General features: G+C 40.4%; 1 protein-coding gene and 1 long non-coding RNA gene across 23 annotated transcripts in view; one reads left to right on the forward strand and one right to left on the reverse strand.

Annotated features, from left to right (window-relative positions):
- LOC133510248 (uncharacterized) overlaps nucleotides 1–12451 on the reverse strand; it is a 47583-nt gene extending 35132 nt beyond the window's left edge. For 21 of the 22 annotated variants that reach the window (XR_009797673.1, XR_009797661.1, XR_009797670.1 and 18 more), the window contains exon 1: nucleotides 11884–12451. The gene's annotated coding sequence lies outside the window, so the exon portion shown is untranslated. Of the gene's footprint in view, nucleotides 1–10692; nucleotides 10937–11883 lie in introns of those variants that run through there. The other variant, XR_009797666.1, reaches the window with a different exon arrangement.
- On the forward strand, nucleotides 9837–10667 carry LOC133510725 (uncharacterized). Its single transcript, XR_009797704.1, has 3 exons — nucleotides 9837–9940; nucleotides 10041–10133; nucleotides 10229–10667. It is a non-coding gene; the product is annotated as an uncharacterized LOC133510725 (long non-coding RNA).
- Nucleotides 12452–12654: the final 203 nt, after the last annotated feature.

Here is a 12654-nt window from a genome sequence, read left to right on the forward strand (position 1 = left end):
TTTTTTAGTTGTTCTTCCAGGATGGCTTTTGACACAGAAAGACTTCTGCTTTTCTCTTTTGCAAAAAGACTCTTGGTAAATCTGAAGGGATCTTTATAGAAGTGTGATCTTGCATGCTCTTCTATGTTTTTTCCGAAGGTTTTAGCTCTCCTCAGTGGTGTCAGCCTCCCCTGGATTTCTTCCTGCAACAAGTTTATGGCCTCCCTCTCCTTCTCTGTGGTCTTCCTCCACAACCTCTTCAGCTGCCTCCTCTTCTTGATCAGGTGATCTATCTCTTTCTGCCTTCTGGATTTTTGGGGGATAGCTGGGGCAGACTGTTTGCCTTCTACCACTCCAAATTGTTCCGCCCCATACGATAAATGAGGTCACCCATGCGTTCCGGCTTCTTTGTACTGGTGCCTATGATCCCTTCCAAAATGCTGAAGAGATCAATGTTGACCTTCTTCCACAAGGCCTTTTTGCAGGACTTTGGTCATTTGATCAATGGCCTACGCCCCTGGATCTTCCCCTCTGCGGTTAGTTGTAGTGGTAGCTTGGGTCCAGGTGGCTCTCCTGTGCCTTGTTCCTCATCCTCCTCATCTGAGACAGGGGCTTTGATGTCCTGTAGACTGGGGTGTGTGTCCTGCTGCTGAACTTCTGCAGACTGACCCGCAAGTCCTGTATACCCCAGCTGCTTCCACTCCTCGACTGCCCCCTCCCAGGGCAAAGTGAGCTCAATGATGGAGATGGGCTTGAGAGAGGCAGACCAAAGCACTAGATCTGGTCATAGGGTGGTAGTTGCAATCTCAGTTGAAAGGAGAGCTTCTTGTCTAGGTCTGCCAACAGCTTCCAGTCTCATGCACTGCCCAGCTGTCCACTGTCTGGTCGCTTGTTGGTGTGGCTGGTTTGATTCTCTCCCTCTCTAATAAACAACCTTGGTTGCCAGTTACCTGATAAGGGTGGGATGATGTTCACCCTCACCTGCTGGTTCTCCAGAACACTAGCGAAACACTTCAGCACTTGGTTGTGCCGCCAGGTGTAATGCCACGAGTAAGGCTGGTCTTGCAACCAACCAGGATATGCTTCAATGTTGCAGGCACTTGGGATCATTGGAATATCACTGGTTTAGTTTCATGGGAGAAGGCAAGACGTCATATACAGCTCTGATGGTAAAGCTTGCACTGAATGCTCCATCTCCCAAATCTCTTTCCAGGTGATCTTCCTTGCCTTCATTCCTGATCGTGTTTAAAATGTAATATGGTGAACACTAAAATGAACACCACTGGTGACTGTACTGCTGTAAACGTGAATGTGTAATGTTTAATATGTGTTAATTGTGCCAACAAAGAAAAAAAAATGAACACGAATGGTATGGCAATTAGCGAGATAATCGTGACAGTCTACAACCATTTCACGCATGAGCATTCATTACAGGAGTTACAGATGAGTGTGGGACTAATCAATGCTAGAGGGAAATGCTCTCGTTGTCCAAAACCCAATAATTCATTCTTCATATATAGTATATCCAGTGATTTGGACCAAATTAATTCTAAAAATGAGAGGCTTTGTCAGGTTAACCAAACCCAGAAGCTCAACCCACCTGCTCAACACTTGTAAATACAACTTTTCATTTTACAAAAAGTAGAGATTGGTGCATCTTTGTTTTAAATTTAACGAGAATAGTAATCCCTACTATGCGCCTGGGCATCCAAGACTCACTGCCCTCCCTTCAACCGAACTCAGCCTCCTAAGCTAATGTACGGCTGTCTTCGTTTGTGTTACCGTCTTGTCAAGCCTGTTGTGTTAGATTACCCTATTAAATAGTATTAAAATTTCTATAAATTTAAGATGTGCATCATTGTGTTTGAGTTGAGGACAACTGACAAACCCCTGATACAAGACAACTAATTTTAATTAAGGTATAGCAAACCTTCAATGGTTGTGAGAGTAATTAAAAATTAATAAAAGGCTTCTCATCATTTTTCCCAACTGTTACACACGATAACAAGTGACTCGGTGCCCCCCATAACACGAAAATTCGATTTAGAACACATAATTCAAGAATTATGCCAAACCAGAAGTATTATAATGCTGGTGTCCCTACCATGTAACTTTCCACCTCCAAATTCATTATATTTTCATTTAATCTGGTTTGATTGTTACATCCTCATGGATGAGCTAAAGAGCCTATCTCAGCTCACTTCGGCCGAGCATCATGATACATCGTGGACTGCTCACTAATGAATGGAAGACCCTTGAATGATGTACAGTCTTATATACTCTGCATTAGTCAAGAAAGATAAAAAACTATCTTTTGAAAATGTTAACGTTAGAGGCTTACTGAACATTGATAAACTGAAATGAGTAAAAACACCAATACATTTTGGGTACCTCATATAACATCGTATCTGTTTTGTAACACTGGTTGGAAAATAAATACAAAGAAGCTCCCATAAAAAATTTGGGTCTGGCAGCCTCACCAAGGAAAGCAAAGGAAATAACCAATGGTGGGAAAATACATTAACTGTACACCAACAAAAAAATGTTGATTGAATATATAATTCTACCTTTGAGATTAAGATCACTTTTATTCCCCACCCACTCCACATAAGTGTGCCATACTCAATTTCCAGCTTCAGTGAGAATGAAGAAAGATAGAGGGAGAAAATTGGAAGTTTGGTTTAAAATGCAGACAGTCCAGGCTTTCTGCTCGACAGCCTGTGACATCTCTCCGAACCATATTTTGCATGGCAGAATAGGAACTTGTAATGGGATTTATCTCACCAAGAAGGTTAATTACATTCTTTTTCTCCTCCAACACCTTCCTCTCTTATTACAAATAAATGAGAAAAATGCAACACATTGCTCCATAGAGCCTTTGGCAGCTGCAAATATCTGATGTTATCTTTTTTAAAGATTTAATCTGGTCTACTATGTTGCATTGTAAGAAAACTCTCCAGGGAACTGGAAAGGCGGTTTCTGATAGAGAGAAGACAAGTGGAGGGGGAAGCAGATGTTTGTCCATGCTTATCAGATGTCATGATTTAACTTGACAGAGACCCTTTTCACATTTCCAGCTCCAAATCAGATTTTTTTAATTTCCAGTTTGTGTGCAGTCCCAGAGCACTTGGGAGTTAGTTTGAAATCTGACAAATATATCCTGTGTTGTCAGTTTGTGTGTAATGGCGAGCCAGAAGAAGATACAGTAATATATAATGTATGTAGAAGCAAAAGTGGCTGTCAGTCATCAGTAAAGAAAACGTAACCCTTCAGTGTGAGATTTCTTCAGGTGGATTTGTATTTTGTTTCACTGCTCATACTTTCTTGTATTTCGCATCACCAGCAGATGCAAAGACACCTCTTTCAATGTAGCAACCAATTCAAACAAGTCATGACAAAATACTGTTGCGTAGATCCAATAAATCGGAGTGGGTTATTTGCAAAAAACAGCACAGACAGGAGAGCTTCATTTGTGTGCAAGTGTGAACATGGTTTTTGAAGCATTTGAAAGTGATGTTACTGTATTTTCCAAACTACAAAGCCCAGGGGGTTATAAGCCTTGCAGACAGTGTTGAGAGGTTTTTACAAACATTAGCCACACTGAACTATAGAGCTTGTGCGCCTACATCATAAATCACGTGATTTTTGTTTATGTCACCCTATTTCCAGTCAAACAAAGCAAGTTAATTCCGTTGAGATGAAACAAAAATGTCTGATAGCACGACACCCAGAGCTTTGTCCGATACCGTTAAACATTTAGAAGGTGATAATAAACGAAAGTATGTGGAAAATTTAGAGACACTTGCCATAGAGGATCCATATTTAATGCCAAAGTCGATGTTTTCCCCAACAAGAAATTTGACTGTTAATTCGTTTCGCTTGTCTTGGAAAACTGGATATCCAAATGTATTTGGTAAATCAGTCATCTAGGTTTACACAGAAGAGTTTGAAAGCTCATAAAAGTCTGGACGCATACAAATATTTTATTGCTGGATCTGTTCTCAAGAAAGAATACTGTAAATCCCATATAGTGATGGACCCACTCAGAATTTTTCAAAACAAATACCAACATTTAAATAAATGACCCCCTATTTTACACAAACTTGCATTCATTAACGATGACTGGAAAAAAAATTTCGGACAGGGAGTCATCTCCTCCGTACAGGGAGTATTGCTGCCACACGCTTACCTCCATTAACCTCTCTGTGAGATTTTTTTTTTTAAAATACACATTGTTCTCAAATGAGTCAACTTGGCATTATAAATATTAATAATTAATAATAATTTCAGATTGAGAGGAATAATTCCTACCTGAAATGAAATTATCACTACACAGGTTTGTGTATTTCGTTGGGCAGCATCCATCCCATTTAACTGCCGAAATCCATTGTTCTTTTGTCATCTTTTTCGCTGGTATTCCATGGAATGATCTATTTGTAGAACTGTCTCGTCTATTCTGACAACTAACATGGCACTATTCTCGGGCATTGTGAAATATCTGCTCCGGTTCAACACCTCCCGTACTGACGAGCAGCTTTGTTTGGCAGGCAATCCATCGATCTTTTCTTGTCTTTTCAGGTTTACACAGAAGAGTTTGAAAGCTCATAAAAGTCTGGACGCATACAAATATTTTATTGCTGGATCTGTTCTCAAGAAAGAATACTGTAAATCCCATATAGTGATGGACCCACTCAGAATTTTTCAAAACAAATACCAACATTTAAATAAATGACCCCCTATTTTACACAAACTTGCATTCATTAACGATGACTGGAAAAAAAATTTCGGACAGGGAGTCATCTCCTCCGTACAGGGAGTATTGCTGCCACACGCTTACCTCCATTAACCTCTCTGTGAGATTTTTTTTTTAAAATACACATTGTTCTCAAATGAGTCAACTTGGCATTATAAATATTAATAATTAATAATAATTTCAGATTGAGAGGAATAATTCCTACCTGAAATGAAATTATCACTACACAGGTTTGTGTATTTCGTTGGGCAGCATCCATCCCATTTAACTGCCGAAATCCATCGTTCTTTTGTCATTTTTTTCGCTGGTATTCCATGGAATGATCTATTTGTAGAACTGTCTCGTCTATTCTGACAACTAACATGGCACTATTCTCGGGCATTGTGAAATATCTGCTCCGGTTCAACACCTCCCGTACTGACGAGCAGCTTTGTTTGGCAGGCAATCCATCGATCTTTTCTTGTCTTTTCAGCTGGAATTCTATAGAATGGCACAGTGCTGTACTTACAGTGAAGAAAATAAATATTTGAACATGCTGCTATATTGAAAGTTCTCCCACTTAGAAGTCATGGAGGTTTTTGAAATTTTCATCGTAGGGACATGTTCACTGTGAGAGAGATAACGTAAAAAGAAAAATCCAGAAATCACAGTGTATAATTTTTTTTTAACAATTCATTTGTGTGATACAGCTGCAAATAAGTATTTGAACACCTGTCTATCAGCTATAATTATGACCCTCAAATACTTGTTAGTCCGTCTTCAAATGTCCACCTCCACTCCATGAATTATCCTGAATCAGATACACCTGTGTGAGGTCGTGAGCTGGATAAAAACACCTGTCCACCCCATACAGCCAGTAACTCAAACTTTTAACATGGACAAGATCAGAGAGCTGTCCAAAGACACCAGAGACAAAATTGTACAACTCTACAGGGCTGCAAAGGGCTACGGAGAAATTGCCAAGCAGCTTGGTGAAAAAAGGTCCACTGTTGGAGCAATTATTAGAAAATGGAAACTCAACATGATGGTCAATCTCAATCGGAGTGGAGCCCGATGCAAGACATCACCTCATGGGGTCTCAATGATCCTGAGAAAGGTGAGGAATCAGCCCAGGATGACACGGCAGGACTTGGTAAATGACCTGAAAAGAGCTGACACCATCGTTGGTAATACACTAAGACGTCATGGTTTGAAATCATGCATGACACGGAAGGCACCCCGCTTAAACCAACACATGTCAAGGCCTGTCTTAAGTTTACCTGTCTGATGAGACCAAATTGGAACTTATTACTCAAAATTCCACGAGCAGTGTTTGGAGGAAGATGAATGATGAGTTCCATCCCAAGTACACCATCCCTACTGTGAAGCATGGAGGTGGTAGCATCATGCTTTGGGGGTGTTTTTCTCCACATGGGACAGGACGACTGCACTGTATTAAGGAGAGGATGACTGCGGCCATGTATTATGAGATTTTGGGGAACAACCTGTTTCCCTCAGTCAGAACATTGAAGATCAGTCGTGGCTGGGTCTTTCAACATGACAGTGACATGAAGCACACAGGCTGGAAAACCAAGGAGTGGCCGCGTAAGAAGCATATCAAGGTTGTGGTGTGGCCTAGCCAGTCTCCAGACCAAAACCAAATAGAAAATGTTTGGAGGGAGCTGAAACTCTGTGTTTCTCAGTGACAGCCCAGCAACCTGTCTGATCTAGAGAAGATCTGTGTGGAGGAGTTGGCCAAAATCCGTCCTGCAGTGTGTGCAAACCTGGTGAACAATTACAGGAAATGTTTGTACTCTGTAATTAAAAACAAGGGCTACTGCACCAAATATTTACATTGGTTTTCTCAGGTCTTCAAATAATTATTTGCAGCTGTATCACAGAAACAAATCGTTAAAAAAATCCTATGTTGTGATTTCTGAATTTTTCTTTTTAGATCACTTCTCTCACAGTGAGCATGCACCTACGATGAAAATTTCAGACCCCTTCATGATTTCTAAGTGGGAGAACTTGCAATATAGCAGGGTGTTCAAATACGTATTTTCTTACTTATTTTCTTCACTGTATCTTTGAAGAACTGTCTCGTTTATTGTGACAACCAACAGCACAATAGGTCTCGGGCAATTTGACAAATTGGTTCAGCGACTCCTGTACTGATGAGCAGCTTTGTTTGACCAACAATCCATCGATATTTTCTTGTCTTTTCAGCTGGTATTCTATAGAATTATATCTTTGAAAAACTGTCTCGTCTATTGTGACAACCAACAGCACAGCATATCTCGGGCGATTTGAAAAATCTGCTCCGGTTCAATGTGACTCCCGCACTTCCGAGCAGCGAGGTTTTACCAGTTAAATGCCGCTGTGCAAACTGTGACGTCACGTGCACAAGCTCTATACGCAGTTTATATATACATTTGTTGTAAAATAAAATATTCAGTACTATTATAGTATATTGTAAATTTAGAGAGAGCAGACTTCGATGGTTGGGATGTTCAGAGGCGAGAGAGTGAGTATATTTGTAGAAGGGTGCTGTGAATGCAGCTGCCAGGCAAAAGAGTGAGAGGAGGACCAAAGAAAAGGTTGATGGATGTTGTGAGGGAGGACAGAAGAGCTGGCTAAGAATGTCTTGGAGGTGAAAAGAGTATAAAATTTAGTAATAAGGCTGAAACATGAAATTGAGGGTGTTAATGTGATTTGCAGTTCTGCCGCACAGGTAGAATCTGACCTAGAATTGAAAGAGGAAGGAACTAGATGAAGTAGTTCTGAGCATCCCAGACACAGAAAGAGTTGTGATTGGTGCAGATTGTGATGAACGTGCCGGTGAAGTAAACGGGGGGAATGAGGAAGAGATGGGTAAGTATGGCATCCAAGAAAGGAACTTTAAGGGATGGATGGTGGTGGACTTAGCAAAAATGATGGAAATGGCAGGAGTGAACACCTTTTTCCAGAAGAGGTAGGAACATAGGGTGAACTACAAAAGCGGGGATAGAAGCACAAAAGTGGATTATATTTTGTGCAGATATTGTATCGAGGCATCATGGTTATGCAGCTGTAAAAGCAATAGCTTCACAGTTCTGAGGACCTGGGTTCAATTCCTGCCCCGCCTGTGTGGAGTTTGCATTTTCTACCCATGGACAAATTGCCCATAGGTGTGATTGTGAGTGCGACTTTTGTTCATCTCTATGTGCGCTGCGATTGGCTGTCAACCAGTTCAGGGTGTACCCAGCCTCCTGCCCGTTGATAGCTGGGTTAGGCTCCAGGACTCCCTTATGAGGATAAGCAGCTAAAATAACATATGGATGGATGGATGGATGGATGGATGGATGATGGATGGATGGATGGATGGATGGATGGATGGATGGATGGATGGAATCGGAAGGAGGACACTGACTGTAAGGTTGAGGTCGGGGAGAGTGAGCAATGACAGTATAGGATGGTGGTGTGTAGGATGACTCCGGTGATTGGGAAGAAGTTAAAAAAGACGATGGTAGAGTAGAGAACCATGTGGTGGAAGCTGAGAAAGGAAGAATGGGAAAGGCTTTCAATGGGGGGTGGGATCTCCCAGGAGACTGCACTATTAGAGACAAGGTGAAAATTAAAAAATACCGGTTTACAGCTTTCAGTATAAAGTTTTGTGGTTTTGCTCATGACATCTTGGGAAAATTGTGACTAAAATTTTAACTTCCCCTTGGTTTCTTCCAAAGACGATGGTCCTCTTGGAAAGATGGATATCCGACATATATTGATGCAATTGGCATCCCACGAGACATATCAGATGAGTATAAGTTGGTTAACCAGATTGCTGCAGGATGGGAATCCATCTTGTTATGGATATCCCCAAATAAAAACGTTGACAGAATCAACTACATACATTAAAATGTACAGAAACTCGGTAACTATACAGAAGCAGGCTTTATTGCCAAAGAGAACGAGCTGCAATTATGGTCTTCTAAAACTGCATCGCGCCATTCTCCTAGCTGAAAAGCGTGGTGTCTGTTCAGTGTTCGGTGACTAGTGTTGTATGTTTATTATAAATAACACACCACCTGATGGGTCACTCACAAGGGGCATTGAAGGCCTCCGCACCCTGAACCACAAGAAGGAGCACTCTGGTGTAAACCAGGGTCACCTGTTGTCTGTTCAAGAAATGATTCCAAACTTGAACATGCATGTACTCAACAATCTTCCACACACATGCACAAACACATTAACAAACAGGTCCACTGTGTTTCACCCATGTTTTGCTCCCCCGCCTCCTTTTTGGAACACCCATGGAAATAAGGGACGTTTGTAACCAAATAATGGAGGTGTTGACGAGAGGATCATTAGAGAGTTCTGTAGTGAATTGTATGAGACAGTTCTTCTCCTCTCTCCTCACGAGCTGTCAAACTTGAACTGAGTGTCTTCTCTCCTTTTTGAGTCGTGTTTAATAAATGTCTTACTGGTAAACCTGACATGCCTCTGACATTTACACACATGCCCAATTGTTCCGCAAAATGAGACCACCACGTTTTGTTCCACTGAGGTGCCTGAGCTGGTAGTCATCCCTTAGCCTGTTCAGCTGTTCTGTCGTCATGTCACGTCAATCCTGAGCTAGTGCATGACATGTGCCTGTATGTTCACAACATCCTTCGACTTCGATTCTTCTCAGAAAACCTACAAGACCCAGCATTTATGATATGCACACTCACGTTGTTCCGATAAACAGAAATGTCTCGTGTCTTTGTTCTTGTTACTCTTTTATTCTTTGGTCTGAATATCATACCACGGCAGCACCCGGAGAAAAATTCCTTGTGTGTTTTTACACACACTAAAGCTGATTCTGATAAGGCTGTGCAATTGGGCAATTTGTTGAAGGGCATGTGTTAAAAAAATAGAAGTGTGGCATTCAATCAGTGAGATCATCAATTTTGTGAAAAACAGGTGTGAATCAGGTGGCCCATATTTAAAGAGATTGTAATGTGTAATTTCTAATGTAAATTATCTTATCTAGATGAAAATATATGTTCAACTGTACCATACTGTTCGATGTTTTTTCCCAAAAATATCAGTGTTTTTTAATTAAAGTCGGCGAACTTTGACCTAGTTTCCATCACCTGACAAACGACTCATTTCGGGGGTGGAGTTTCTGACATAACTAAAGGTGGATCGGCTATTGTGCAACTTACATGAGCACGGAAAATCGCTGATTTTGAGAATTCCTCAGTGATTGTAAGCAAAAACCAATCCATACCAATGATGAGCATGTGTGTGGTTCAGTTTTGTATCAATTTGAATAATTCTGATCACAGTGTGCATTATTTTCCCAAAGACCCAAGCCTCAGAAGACAGTGGGAAAGCTTTTTGCAAATGAAGCGGAACATGCAAACATGCAGGGTCGTGATCGAACTGGGTCCTCAGAACTGTGAGGCCAACACTATACCAGCTAGGCTACTGTTTTATCAATACATTTTTTTCTCATTTTATAAATTTTGAACCTTATTTTTCTATTAATTACAGATGTTGCAGGAAGCATCTTCTCCACAAGAGGTTGACATCGAACCAGCAGATGCTGAATCTCCATCTTTGGTCCATTCCAAAAGTTGCCAGACTGAAGTGCCTATTTGTGACGGAACACATCTTTCTGATAACAGAGAGAATACTGCAACATGTATTTGAACCTCAGGTGTTCTCAAAGTACTCTTTTTGAAAGATCAAATAATTCTGCGCTAATGTTATGTAACATATTTATACAAAAAAATAAGCATACAGTTAAATAAAAATGCTATGATTCTACTTCTGTGGTGTATGTTTACTTCATATACAAACATATACATCAACATTTCTACAAAGAAAACTGGGATGTAGACCATTTAAATCCTGTGTACTATTGGCCCTCTGAATCAGGAAAGGTGTCACAAATCTTTGACACACAGCAGGATGGAAGTGGCACATGTTTTTTTCTGCAAAAAAAAATCCCAAAACCATCTCACAAGCTGTTTATTAGCAGTATGTCGCATTAACCTGAAAATAAGAAAATATGAAAATTTTCCAGAACAGGACTTTGTTTGAACAAGCATTGATTGGACAAATGCTGTTTTTCGTAGGGCAACACGGAGGAGCAACTGTAAAGCGTTGGCCTCACAATTATGAGGACTCCAGGATGTCCAGTCGGGATCTCCATTTCCTTCTGCTTGATGACAGCTGGACTCCAGCACTCCCGTGACCCTTGTGAGGATAAGCGATGAAGAAAATGGATGGATGAATGTAAATGGCAAAAGCTGGGCTGATTAGGAGAAATATTGGGTTTTTTTCTCTCCAAAAATAGCTCTTGCTCGTGTTGTGGAAAATTCAGTTGCTGCCGATACTGTTCCTGGAATTGTAAGTAGGCAACCCCCAGTACCCACCCAATAAATCCTGGGTGCGCCGTCATGCACTGTAGTTGGTCTGGATAATCTGCCATTTTCTGGTGAATATATTGACTCTCAATGCAACAAAAACTCTCTTCTGTTTGCACAGGAATGCACCATATACATGCATACTTGTGGATATAATAAATAAATAAAAATCTGTTCACATTGACAAACTTCTACATGCTCAAACACCCATATCAGGCCAGTAAACAGAACCATCCACCCCTTTTTCTTTTGTATTTTAAGCATTTAGTGCCCAAGAAAACCACAAGACACTGGTTTACTATTTTCATTAAAAAGTTTTGAGGTTTTGCTCACGACATCATGGAAAAATTGTGACTAAAATGGGGTTTGGACGGGTCTAGCTACTATCTTGTTATGGCATCAGGTTAGCATATGAAAAAACATTGATGGTAAAGCAAGTTAAGACCAGCTATTGCTCTTAAATTAACTTGACCCCATTTTAAACGGATTTCGTTCATTGAAATCCTTATTTGTGAAAATATACCAACTTAGACTGTTCACTCCGTTATCATCTTCTGTTTCTTTTGACTTGTACACGCAAAATAGTGATGCATATCGAACTGCTCATAGTTTCTCATACATGTAAAAAGGCACTACTATTTTCTAAATATACGTACGGCGTTTGTATATTTTTAAAACAAGACCCAAAACTTCATATATACATTCAGGATATCGAAGCCTTTACTATTTATCACTTTATGACTAATTAAACCAAACAAGCACTTCACAAATGCTTACCAATTGTTGTTTCCAATACGAGCCATATATCTACTACTTCATGGCCAGCCATTTCATCTCCATTCGAACGTGTGTGCTGTCTAACTGGCTCAAATTGATGACGCCTTTATGAAGCTCGTATTCTTCGCCGTCTTCATGGGACCCTTCAGAATAGCGTTCATCGCTCGAAATATCGGAAAATTCATCGTCGTTCTCACAATCGCCAATCGGTCGCCATGTTGTCACCTTTAGTGACATATCGCGTCATCGTCTAATTCCGCTGTGTTGTTGTGTTTTTCCAGCGACTCAAGCAATGTACAATCAATTTTTGCCGAGAATCTAAAATAAAATGGTTTCCTTCATAACGAATTTCAGATTTGAATTCTGAATTAAAAAAAAATAGAATATTACCAAAAAGATGCATTGGGTGCTGACAAACATTTTATGGATGAAGCCAGCATCGGTTCAGCATGCATTTTTTCTTGAAAGCCTGAGGAAAATGGGTTGCTCAACACTTCGTTCATAAGAATTAAAAGAATAAAAGTTTGATTGGAGAGGGGAAACCCCCAAAATCACAGTCCACAATGAAGACAATACGGGCATATTTCTCCTACTATGGTGTTGGGCCTATTTATCGCTTACCAGGGATAATGAATCGGTTTGCATATTTCAAAATACTTGAAGAGGTCATCTTGCTATGAAGAGGATCTGCACTTGAAATAGTTTCAACAAGACAATCACCCCAAACACTTGGTTCAGCAAAGTCTTAGTTCCAAACCAAGAAAATTAATG

Source organism: Syngnathoides biaculeatus, chromosome 1, assembly GCF_019802595.1.
Source record: "Syngnathoides biaculeatus isolate LvHL_M chromosome 1, ASM1980259v1, whole genome shotgun sequence".
Classification (NCBI taxonomy): domain Eukaryota; kingdom Metazoa; phylum Chordata; class Actinopteri; order Syngnathiformes; family Syngnathidae; genus Syngnathoides; species Syngnathoides biaculeatus.